At 39.7% G+C, this 13,673-nt stretch overlaps 1 protein-coding gene across 25 annotated transcripts in view; it reads right to left on the bottom strand.

The window, feature by feature from the left end:
• The window catches only part of NRXN3 (neurexin 3), a 963,701-nt gene that overhangs the window by 628,585 nt on the left and 321,443 nt on the right, over window positions 1–13,673 (bottom strand). The gene's annotated exons all lie outside the window — the stretch shown is intronic.

Raw genomic sequence — 13,673 nt, 5'->3', positions numbered from 1 at the left:
TGTCAAAGAAAATTGGAATTTCAGCTGAGGAAAAGAGTTAAATTTAGCATTCTCTATTTGTTCAGGGTCTTGCCTGCAGAAAGTGATATTCTCCTCTAAGGGGTAGAATTAAAGTCTTCCGTTAGAACTGCAGCAAGCACTTCAGCATGGCAATCATTGTTTCTTCACGGAGTATGCTCAAAAGCATTTTTATCTGCAAACTTTACTAATCTACATAAATATATTAATACATTAATCAGAGCATTTATATTCCCCACAGCCAACCCCTGTCAAAGGCAGAGCTGTAGAGTATTGCTCCATATTGGGCTTCTACCATAAAAATACATATCAAAATGCCAGAGTTTAAAAAAAAATAGACTGGTTCAGCTTCCTAGAAACATGGGGATGGATTGCTCTAAAACTCCCTTACCAGTATCTCATCCAGTTCAATTCACCTGAAGTTTTTCCAAATTATTGACTGGGATTCTCTCCAGGCACCACCACCTCACCACACCTAGAAAATTAACAGCCCATCTAATTTATCCAAGTGCAAAACATGTATCTGGAATGATGATGTTCTCCTTATGTTTTCCTTCGTCCCATTTTTCCCAGCCAATGAGAGCAGAACTTCCATCAGGAAACAGCAAGCTTGGCAGAGCCAAACCTTACATCCTCTCAATGTCTAAATGTCAGTAGGTTAAATGGATGAGAAACTGAGGAACAGCGAAGTGTCCATGCCATAAAGTACCCATGGCAAGCTCCAAAATGGGCAGTAACAGAACTGTTCATGCAATGCAATAAATATGCAACTGAGGTGATAAATAAATAAGCTGGTAAATTAACAAAGACATGTATATGGTTCCAAAACATTTGGTGGGCATCATTATAGTTGTGCTGGTGCAGCAACCCACCACACTAATAGCTGGAATGCAGCACATCTGCAGTCATAGGACACACAAACATTAAGAAAACTTTTCTGGGAGCACCATTAAGATGAACATCCCTGCTCATCAGTTTTTTTAGCTGCACTCACCACACACTGTCATGGTCTGTAGGCAAAAAGCTTTCTACACACATCACCCACTCAGCCATTACATTAAACACATCTCTGGTACCAGCTGCCAGTGCTCCCTTGGGGTCCCACATCTTCATTTGGCCAAGAAACAGAGGAGGAAAGAAAGCTTCTTTTTCAAGGTGGAAGAATAGTTTCTTCTTTTCAAAGTGCAATTCTCTTCCCCCTCACGTCTGCACCTCTCACTTGCCACCCACAGCTGCAAGCTGGAACTAAATGTACTGTATATTATACATACACTCAAAGGCAATGCCTATGTACACACAAACCTTTCTTGCTCTCTTTCCTCTCTCTCTCTGCAGATTGTATTAGAAAATGCAGCCAAGCATGAAATGGCTCTTTTGACGCCTTCAGCTCAGATGTGCCTTGCATGAAACAGTTGCTGGCCCTAGCACATGAATATCTGGGAGAAGGGGGTTGGAGGATATTGGAATAATGAGTGGGAGTAGCTGACACAAGTGTCCCAGCTCTGCTGCTTCCATCTCCACAGTGCCATGCATTAGGTGCTTCAAAACCAGGAGTTTTCTGCAGTGACTAGAACAAACCAAAAGCATGGTAATAATGAGTCTCTTCCCTTCAATAAGAACTTGTGTCCTTCAGCTTTACTGATCCCATTGCCGGATAATTACTGTCCTTAGACAAGAAATCCCAACCCTTACTATTATACTTATGTAAGGAGGACCTGAAGAATACTCCAAATTGCTGAAGATGACATAAAAGTCAAGACAGTGTTTCAGCTGACATTCCAGAGTAGCCTAAATCAGGTATTACTGTCCCTTCTCCAGCCAGTCTTCTACAAACACGATGTGATGAAACCTTGTAACAATTAAGCAGATAAAATTCAATATCTTGAAACAGCTGAAACAGCCTCTACACAATCCCAGGAGACAATGTTCTGTCTCCTATGTGTGCCCTATGCACTTGATGTATTCCAAAAATGACAACATTTCATTCTCACTTTGCAAGCCTTCACAGTCTGGAGTATCTGAGAGCATTTCAGCACATCTTGCAAGCAGAACATTCCCTCCAGTTATGAAAATACCCCTTCAGAAGAGGGTACTGCCTAGTAGCAGTCATACAAGAAAAACCTATTTCCTTTTCCTGTCAGTCAGTCCCCAAAGCTTGAGAAAATCATTTTACAGTTGAGCAAAGCATACAGCAAAACTGCTCAGGGTTGAATGTAACCTGCCAACAAGTGCATGACCTCAGCCTCCCAGACACCTGTGCTGGCAACTTCTGCCTGAACACAGGCAACCATTCAATTGTCCTCAGCCATCAGCAGCAATGGGACCGTATGCTTTGTTCAGCACCATAAATACAGGCAGCAGCACAGTTATCCAAGTTTAAAATACATGCACATTTCTACCACCCTTCTACTTTTAGGGCAGCTATTATATTGGATGCATAGGAGCAATATGTGAAATCATGTTTGAGACCCCCACAGATTTGTACAGACAAAAATATTGAGTGGCATTTATTTGTGATCCCAGTGCCAGAAGCTTCATTGCCATTAGCTTGGAGACAGGAAGAGGAAGAAATCAGGTGCTGGTTCAAAAGTGCTCTGACATAATGCCAGAAATCTGTGAAAATCAGTATGTTATTAGGAGCAATTAGCTTCCCAGTCTTGTGCTCTCAGACCCTGCCAGTTTTAATTTTACACTTAGCATCCAAAGGAGCAATTCATTGCAGCTTCCACACAAGGCTCTGCATAAACCTCCTAGGGAGATGGAACAGGCATATTCTTAGCATACAGACAGAAAATTATTTAAGACCTCTTCATGCTTTTTCTCCTGCTTTCAAACCACTCTCTTGCATTAATCTCCATTCCTCACCTCTTTTCTTTCTCCTCCCTTTTAGTTTTTCTCTAGTCTTCTGTTCTTCCCTGTGGTCTTTTTCCTATGCCCCCCAGACTACAATACAGTGTAGTTTCTTACTGAAATTTTCAGAAAGGTGACAGTGTAAAAAGAATTTTAAATATCCACACTTCATGAAAGTTGCAGTCCCCAGTGACAGGAGTTCAGGGCACAGAACATTTTCCCCAGCTACATTTGTGAGACCAAAACACTTAGAGCAAAGATTTCTGTGTTCTTGTGAATTCAAATATCCCTAAAGTGCCTAACCTTTGTACTCGCAAACCAAACATTTTCCTGCAGGCATTGATTGCGCAGCTCACCTCCTGCCCTCACATATCCAGTAGCAGACACATGGCCCCAGATAAAAAAATAGATTTTCTGAAAGCCAAAATTACACTTTAAAACAAAACAAAACCACACTAAATATATTTTTTAAAAAGGAGCAATAAATCCTCTTTCCTGTCTTAGTGGATTCCATACAGATGAGTTTCAACAAAAAGAGCCTGACAAGTAATTTGGGAAGCCCAAATGTAATGACTCAGACTGAATTTGATGACAATCCAGGAGAAAAAGCTCCTGTTTTGGTGGACAAAGATATGGATAAAGACACGATGGGAACTTTAGGTGCTCAAAAGCGGTTGGGACCTTGCACATCATCCATCAGGATGGGTGCCAGAAGCTGTGGAGTTCCCTGTGCCAGTGCCTTGCTGCCCAGGGCTGTCCCACACACACAGGAGGTGAGTGGCACAGATGTGCAAATGGAGGCCAGGTCCAACCAAGAGCCAGGAAACCTCATGGTGATGAGGCAGGTCCATGCTCAGGCCAGGAAGTCAATCTGCTGGCCAGGTTCAGAGCGATTGCCAGGCAGAGCCACAGTGACAGGGCTGCAGAAGGGCCTGGCCCAGCAGCACCCATGGCTGGCACACTGTGGGACCTGGGGACCGGCCCTGCCACAGCATCACCCATCTCATTGTCACTGGACTTCACCTTAAACTTAGTCCCCCAAACAGGAAAGAGCAATTTGAAGGGATGTAAATGTAATTCACTAGCACTGAGAGGGACAATAAGAGAGAACACAAAACCATCTTTAAAAACCTGCTTAAACTGAAGCATTACATTAGAAATAAGAATGGGATTTATTAGTCTAGCAAAATACCATGCAAACCATAAATACCACTAATAAGCCACTGATAGGGTTTACTGTGCTAGTAAGTACAAAGCTATTCTGCTTTAGAGATTTCAAACTGACAAGATGTCAATAGTATTATTATGAGTTGTTATCCACTGGAAACTAATAAGGATAAAACAGTAAAAAACTTGGACACATACAGCTACAGAAAAGTAAAGAAACCAGACTGATTTTGCTGGTACTTTATCTCTCTGAAGGACAAAAGTATCTTTTCAACTTCAATTCAAGTTTTTCTTTGCTTCAAATTAGGATGCTACCTTCTTTCTCCACTCCCAAGTGGGTATATGGCTGCTTTACAAAAGATCTTTGTATCTTGAAACTCAGTATATCATTATTCCATCTCCCTCACACTATTTAAGACTAAGTACACTCCTTTCTACTCAGCTTCTTCTAGCTTATATTTTCTAAAACCTGCCACTCCTGCTTCCCATCTCTGGCTTCTTTCTCCTGTATATACTATTTTCTTAAGTTCTAGTTTTCCAATTTGAATAGCATATGTCAGTTAAGACTAAACAAGCATTTAAAGTAATTACATAAGACATCCTTATCACTGCACTGTGCACAAAGTAGTTTCAAATGAACAGCGTGAGACATAATAGAGCAAGCTCCAAGGCATTCATCACATTTTCAGGAATGCAAGAATACTGGTGGAACAGTAGTAATAATTGTCACTTATAAGGCCCCTGCTATAGACAAAAATTGCTAGCAGATGTTAACATAGGCCAGATGACATCCAGATGAATATTCTTCACCAAACATATTTTTTAAAACCTTGCAAAATTTATTTAATGATATTAATTAAAACATTTAACTTCTCAGCCTGAAAGTTCATGAAGAAACCTGAAGTGCAAACCACTATTTATTTATCTAGAAAGTCAGAAGAAAATAAATATTCACTAATTTTCTATTTCAATACTCTATTCACCAATTTTCTTCCCATACCACTGTCTCCCTCTGTTCCAGTACCTTATATATTCTTCTACCCCTTTGAAGTCCTCCCAAACACATAACCAAAGCCTGCAGATAATATTATTGACTAAGTATCCACAAAATGGAAGACATAAAAAAACTAGGTAAAGTCAAATAAAGAGCCTGAGGCACACAGAGCATGTACTATAATGTCCTTCAGACAGAAAAAAAATTATGTTGATTCATAGAATTTAGACTTTGAAATTACTTTGGTTATGAACAAAAGTCGTTCTGATTTTTCTTCTTAGAACAGCACCAATTTTCTTTTTTGAGTTCAAAATTAACACCTGGATATTCTGCTTCAATATTATACCAAAATCCAGTAAAGTTTTCCTGAGAATTTTTATCTTAAAGTGGACTAAATCTCAAGGAACTAGTTAAAACTGTGAGGCTTCTGCCAATGTAAGGTAAAATCCAACAACATTTTTTCCTGTCTACAACAAAAGCTTCAAATGGAGACCTTCCAGATTTTAAACTGACCTAGGGAAGACTATTAGGGACATGGCTCCCAATTCTCTCTCTATTAATAAACCTCTCTAACATTTGTCATCTGGATTCTAGATTTGCTTAGCTTCTGTATTTAATCAACTCTCCAACTCCCCTGTTAACCTGTGCCTACCCTACAAAGTAGTATGTACTAGTTTCCATCAGCATTTAGGTTTGGCATGCCCTTCCTACAGTCCTGTTGTCACCAGACACTACAGAGTATGAGTTAATCAAGAGGTGTTGTTATGTGGGGAGTTACCAAAAAAATAAATTCCTCTCCTCCACAATGAAAGGCAAATACTTCACTTCTCCTTTCTCTGGGCTGCAAACATGAAGAACTGGCCTAGGAAGGAGCTGTAAGAGCACTGAGTACCACAGTGGAAATATTTGCAGACAGAGGAAACTGTAGCTTGTAAATGTTATTGCTAGCCCTGGGAGGTGATGAGTGAGGTTATATTGCCGTACTGAAGCTTGGCAGAGACTCGGGAGAAACAAGAAGGAGCACACGTGCTTTTCAAATCAACTCCAAATGTCACTCTAACATTTACAGAGCTGTGTACAACTATTTGGGAAGAAATCTCTGGCAAGGCTAAGTGTAGAAGAATTTCTCCTCAATGTAAAGGACTGTAATGGGGAATTCTGTAGGGAACATGATACTAAAATCAGAGTTTGAGAGTTTGTATTACCACGGGTGGCACTTTAGAAAGTGACTCAACATCCATTTCCTTCAAACATCTTTGAGTCCTCTTCATGTCAAGCTACATGAAGCATTTGATTGCTACCTGATGAATAAAGTGCACTGAGAAAGGGAGATTACAGCAAAAATGTTTGGTTTACCTCAGCATAAAGTGAAAAAAAAAAGGTAGCAGAGACAATTTGTAGCAAGAGAAAAATCAATAAAATTGTACAGAAAAAAATACACAATGAGGGTCACCACGCACTGCAACAGAACAGCTGCAGAAACCCCAATCTTCAAGTTAGTCTCACTTGAAGCAGGTGGTGGGGATAACAACTTCCAGAGATCTCTTTCAACCATGATTATTCAGTGCTAAGTGCCAGAACGCCCTGATTTCACTGGATATTGCACCTTTTCACAGACATCACCTTACACCTGCAAATTGCTACTGATTTGAGATGGAAAAAGGCTCCAGAGTCACCATCTCTGGACATGTTCAAGCGGCATCTGGATGTGGCACCTGGGAATATGGCTTGGGGGTGATGATGGTTGCTGGGTTGACGGTTAGACTAGATGATGTTGACTGGTCTCTTTCAACCTTGATGTTTTTTTTATTCTGTGATCATCAGTCTGTCGTATATGAAAAGCAAGGCTGTCATGTAAACTACATTCATAACCTTTTTAAAATCCATAAACAACCTCTTCACAGTTCTGTTTTTCCAATATGGCAAAGAAAAGCTAACTACTATTGCCTCTGGCTGTTGGTTTAAGGAAGGTACACAGCATTAGACAACCCTCAATTTAATTTCCTTTCTTTTCCTCATTTGACAGCCCCAAATCCCTAAACTATGTAAATTCCTGGAAGAAGTACTTTAACAGAACAGGGAGCAAATGGAAAACATTGGTTTGCAAACTGTAGGTGAATTTTGTCCGTATCATACTGGTTTTGAAAAACCAAAAATTCTTCAAGCCAGTGATTAACAAAGGGCCAGAAGTGAGACACTGCTGTGCTGAAAATAAGTAAGCAGAGGAACTAGGTAACTATTTATTAAACTCATATAAGGCAAGCAGCTTCATGGAAACAAGAATGTCACAACACTTGCAAAAGATGGAAAACAGGTCATCTTTGAAGGGAAGCCCAATGCAACACAGCAGGTAGTAATAAATAACAATAGTAATACATGCTGTGGAAAAATACAGGATAATATGAAATTTGGAGTTTCCAGCTACAACTTCCAAGCTTGAAATACAAGATAAACTAAGCCTGAGTCCATAATTCTAGATCTGAAGGAAGTTTCCTTCAGAGCCTTTTCTTCTCCTACCACAGATCTGCTGTCTTCCCTGAAAACAGTCTCAAAACCACTAACCTGAGAGTGGTCCCCATGTGAGAGCTACACTTGGTCAGCGCAGCACAGAGTGCTGAAATGATGACAGTGATTTCCAGGCATCCCACAGACTCTGTCCATTCCTAATGAAGTCATCAGCAGAGATGCAATGGCCAGATCTGTTCACCCAGCTAATTACAACCACTGTTCAATTACTGGAACCATGACAAAAAGGCAAAGAGAAGCAGAAACTAGTAGCTGGCATGGAATGGCAGTTGATATTGCCAGGATCATGAAGACTCAAGCTAAATGTACATGTTCATGCCTGTAAATTTTACTAGCAGATAAAACAAATTTAGCTCTATTTTCAAGTAACAGACACTGCCTTTTGAAAACATGATTGTATCCCAGACTAAATTTCTCTTTACAACTCTGGTACTTGTAGATAAACGTTTTTAAAATAAAATTAATTTCAGGAAAAAAAATAAAGGAAAAAAAGAATTAGCATGTGAGGTGTTTATGCACTAATGATGACCCAGAATTTCAGTGTTTGGATAACTACAGGAATGTTCATGAACTGTCCCTCTCTGACTTCAAACATGACCAAGCGCAGTTTCTGTCTTACAAAACCAGTATTTTTTGGTAAGGACCCAGTTAGAAATTCATAGTCCTTAACACTGCTTATAATTCTCACACAGTTATTAAACTCCTACAAGCCTATCTCAAATGCCAAAGGCTGGAGTGCAGGATCTACAGTGCAGGACTGTGTACTGGTCCAACTACACAAACTGGCATTCAATTAATGCATTTAGAAATAACAGTAGCCAGAACAAACCCCTAGTTCAAAACTCAAAGATTTGGGTTCATGGACAAGAGAGTTCCATTAATCTTTTTCTTCTCTCAGCTCCAAGAGCCTCCACTGGTCTTGATGGAATTGTAAATGATAATAAATCCTGCTTCATGTTGGTGCTGCGAAGATTTATTCAGCATTGACAACTTATAGGATTCTCCAGTCAAAAGAACTGTAGATGTATAAATTATGACAGCAGCTGTGACCCTAAAACTTTCACATTCACCATTGTGCAGCCCATTTTATACTCTTTGAAATTCAGGGCAGCAGTCAGAATGCAAAGAGTGTCATACTCCAAAAGCAACAGCCTGATGTCACAGTCAAGCAGAACTGGATTTTCTTCAACTGCTTCTATCATGGACTTACTGAGCTGCTGAGACTACTCCTATTCAAAACAAGACCAGCCAAATCTTGAAATCACTAGGTAACTTAGACTGAAAATGTCATTTATATGCAGAAGATTTTCAGGTCACCTTCTATGGTGTATATAACTTTTACTGAAACGCATGGATCTCTCCTGCTCCTAACTGAAATTGGAAAGCTGTCACATTGTCACTCCATATCAAGACACTTGCATCCATTACAGATAAGATGTAAGAATGTACCCATATTCTGTATTGTTCTCGTTATACTAGAGATAATGAAAAACTCCAAGTTAAGATAGCTTTAATGGTGAATAACTGGCTATTTATCCTGTCTAAAGCACTTCTGTCCACTACAATATATTCCAGAGAGATATTTACTCTCTGGATTGCTAGCAGTGGATTAAACATAGCCTATTAGGGAAAAGAGTCCCCTTGGACCTGTTAACTGCCTCAAATGTAAAATTCAATGTCTGCTTATCAGTGACTGCACTTCCTGATTGACATTACTTTCCCTACACTTTCACTCAATGCTAGGCAGCAGAATGAACTTCCTGGGAAGGAACTCTGCCATGAGTGGGCAGGTAATTAGCTTCACTTCACTGTGGTCTTCTCAGGTTCTCTATGTTTTTGAACAATTTCTTTATGAGATTGAGAACCTAAAATACTCACATAGCAATAGCAAGGAATAATTGGTCCCCCACCCACATCACTGTTAGTCCTTATACAGTTCAAAAAAGCATTCAAGATGGTACAGTTGATATCTCTGTCACAAGGGTGGGGAAATAAATTCAAACATCAACCATTTATTCTTAAAGACCAGAGTTCAGAAATTCCTTAGACAGAGAAAAATAGAAATTTTGTAATCTCAGACTAAGACTGGGTTTTCCACACTCAGAAATCACTGTTTAGAATGACCTGCAGAGCTGCCTGTGCACTGAGGAAGTGTGGGACAAAGGGAGGAATAAAGCTACCTGTCACAAATGTGATATATTTCCTAATCTGGGTGGCAGACAGAAAGTGCAATCTCTAAGAATGGATTTTGAATCCTAATAAAAACTTAGGTGGTTGATAAAAACATCAACAGTCAGTCTTAACACTGTACAGTAGAAAAACCAGTTTGCTTTCATCTAAAATGTCTCCCAGGCCACTAAGTGCAGAAGAGATGGAACTAGGAGACTAAATTGCAAAACCCATCCCATTTAGATAACTGGGATCACATGTAAGGTCAGGGCAGTTAATCATAACCTATTTGCTGAAAATTACCCATAAAGGATATTAGATGCACAATACTTTTACAGCAATTAGCTCTTGTTGATATGAATATGAAATAGATACCTAGTAAGAGTTACCTTGGTAACAAAAGGAAGGAAAATAATCAGAACAAACATGGAAACCAAGGTAAACTTGGGGGATGGCCAGTTCAGATATATGTTTGGAGAATTGGAGAATGCTTTCACGTGTACTATTTGGCCAAATCTCCAAAGAGTATCAGAGGAAGTGATATTATTAGAACAGAGTCCAACACAATTTAACAAAGCATGGTATAAGCAGATGGGAGCGTGGCTATCAGATTAACTTTGCATAAAAGCTGTGGCAAATCCATCATGAGGTTTTCCAGGTTCTGAGAAGGCCTGACCAGAACTGGTTATACCAGCAAATTGTGTTTACTTCAAAGATGAATATTTTCTCTTCCCTCATTATACAAGGATGAAAAAGTGGTGGGGGAGAGAGTCTGACATTTCCTACTCTCAAATGGTATTTCTCTATAGAGGTAAAAGCCATTAATCATTACTAATTAAAATTGAGGGAAAAGAAAAAAAAAAAAGTAGTTACATCTGAAAGCATTCTTTCAGTTTTTCCACTTCTTGCTGCTGGCTCCTTCTCTTGGGCTGTCTCAAATCTGCACCCCTACTGTTTCTGTACCCATTGGAAGGGGTAGAGAAAGTTGGGCTGCAACTTCACAAACACAGCCTCCAGCTGCAAGAAGAAGAGTCTGGCTGCTGCCCAGGCCAGCAGGAGGAGTTAGAAACAGCCATATGGATGTGCTCCTCACATCTGCCCACATTTAGGGGAGTCACATAATCCAGCCCAGGAGATAACAAGCACTCCAAGTTCCACAAGGACAGAGTGGTAGGGGGAGCCAACAGCTGTTATCAGCTGTGGCTGAGGCACGGCAGTGGAACCTCCTGTGAAACTGGTATAAAGCCTTGGTGTCCCAGATGGCCTCCAATCTGAAAAATATTTGGGACACCACCCAGAAGCCTTCCCACAAGGGATGTAAGGTTGAATTAAAGCAAATATAAGGAAAAGAAGAACTCATAGTCTTGAAGTTTCTACATTCTAGAGGATCCTGTACAATTTCAGAAATTATTTAGACAAAACTTATTTTGTAACAACAGGCTGTTTGAGCCTGACTGTAACATCTGCCTATTGGAACATCTTCAATTTAAAATTGAGTACATTGCAAAAAATAATCTAAACCCAACTATCTGTATGTACTTCATCTGTCATATTTCCCCCTTCTACTGTTCATGGCATCAGAATATGCTATTTATTTTTTTTAAATCTTTCCTATTTTTCTTTCTCCTGTTACTGTGCAAAATGCCAATACAAAGAATGGCAAAAACAGCAAGCTACCTGCACCAGGAAATAAACAAAGCACGTCAAAAAATTACACTTCCTGTAAACTGAAATAAAATTTAATTATCTTTTTCAAACCTGTCCGTCCTTCAATTTCCATTCAGCTTTGGAACAAAACAAATCAGAATATGCACAGTGGTTTCAAATACATAATACCATAATTTTCAATGACAGTTAAGGACTGATTCATCCTTAACAGCAATTTTATCAAGTCAGAATGAGATTCTGCAGAATATCAAAGTAACAAGGGCTGTATCAAGCCACATTGCACCCTTTCCCCTGGGGAACACAGAGTTACACGTACAGCACCTTGCCTTGCACAGCATATCACTTCTTTACTCTGTATAAACATCCTCCCATGCTGGCCAGACTGAATACCACAAAGGGAGGAATACAGCACAAAAATACATAACCAAAGGAAGACAAGCAAAGCCCTCACTCTTCCAAAGAAAGTCAAGCACTGAGCAGCCAGCGCTCAGGACATATTTGGACAATCCTCTCAGACACATAGGATGATTTTTGAGGGTATCCTTAGCAGGGCTAGGTGTTAGACTCAATGAACCTTGTGGGAACCTTACAGCTCAGAATATTCTTTGGTCCTGTAATCTATGGTGTTAAAACTGCCATCTAATGGTGAAACTGTAACTTTGAAGCAGGCAGAGTAGACAGCACACAAGGAAACAAATCCTGCTTTGACCTGCAGCTCTTGGATTGAGATTGGCAATCACCTTTTTCAGCAACATTTACTTATATGCTGCTTCCTCCAGCACTAGCTGCTGGTGAAGCAAAAGTGTATGTTTTAAGTGACAAAACGTATTTTCATCAGGATGTGATTAATGACTCAAACTGCCAGATTTGATTTCCAGTTTTGTGCCACAGATAAGAGACTGCACAACGAAGAATAGAATAATGCCAAAGTTCAGGCATGGATTTTTTGAGGACTGATAATGTTATCTTAATTTCTGATAAAAAAAACCTACCAACATTGAAAACATGCAGAAATGCTGAGTTAAATCATCTAAATTACTCCAGTGATATAGATTTACTGGACATTTCAGCTATTCCAGAACCAAATCACTGTCAGCAATCTATCATTTACCTCATGATCTGGTGGTAGAGATTCCAAATCACTTTCCTGGTGGCTCAGGTATGGACAGAATTTTTGGCCTTGCTATGCACCTAAACCAAAGGAAGCTAGTTCAGACAAGTCAGTATTTGCCTTTCCACTTTGCTTAAAGTATAATTAATAGTACCTCTTTATTATGCTTCCACTGATCCCCTAATAATGGTAGAATCATACAATAGTTTGTTTTGGAAGGGACCCTTAAGATCATCTAGTTCCAACCCCCTACCATGGGGAGGGACACCTTCCACTAGGTCAGGTTGCTCAGAGCCCCATCCAACCTGGTCTAATAATGTTGGTCTAATATCTAAAGCAGAAGGACACAAATTAGGACTCCTGAGAGCTATTCAACAAGTCACTTTGTGATTTTCCTTATCTGAAAGCTGGAAAGATTGTCATTTACCTCTCTTCAACAACATGTTTTAGATTCTGACTAAGCAATCATTACAAAGTAAGCCAAATATATTAAAAGGATATCACTAATGGAAAAATATAACCTAATGAACCCTTGTATTGAAAGTACTATATGTCAGGAACAGGTGTATTTGGAATCCACTTCTGACAGGATATTGACATCTAATTCCATACTATCAGCAAAGATAGTTCAATTTGCTCGCCTTTTTATGTGCAAGTGAGGGCCAGTGAAACTGTCAGACTCCTGATGAAAGACAAGTACCTAGGATACATAGAGAAAAAAATGGTTCTTTCATAAAACTCTCTCTCCAAGTCATTCAAGAGTTTAGAATCTCAGAGCTTAATACATGAGCCATCATTCCCCATATCACTGGAGAAAAGGGATGTTAAGCTCTTCACCCACAAAAGCAAGCATGCAGCTTCTTCAGCAGAGAGACATTTCTATTTTCAATATAAAGTGAATCACAGGATCTTACACTGGGGCTTAATCATGATCCTGAAAGTTCAATACAACATCTGTAGTGAACAGCACGCTCTGCTTTCTCCTAAAGGTTCCTGGAGGGCTGCAAGGGTATGCGGGAAGCCCAGAGGGTGGAAAAGCTGTGTGTATTAAGGAGTTAATACACTTTAGTATGAATTTCAAGTATGTTAGAAGACAAACACAGTGTCAAGCTTTTCCCCAAAACAGTCACTAGTAGGAACTTAGCAAATCAAGCGAGCCACCAGTTGCTG

This window comes from Lonchura striata, chromosome 5 (genome assembly GCF_050655825.1).
Source record: "Lonchura striata isolate lonStrDom1 chromosome 5, ASM5065582v1, whole genome shotgun sequence".
Classification (NCBI taxonomy): Eukaryota; Metazoa; Chordata; class Aves; order Passeriformes; family Estrildidae; genus Lonchura; species Lonchura striata.
The sequence above is the reverse complement of the archived record's forward strand: the minus strand, read 5'-3'. Positions and strand labels throughout refer to the sequence as shown.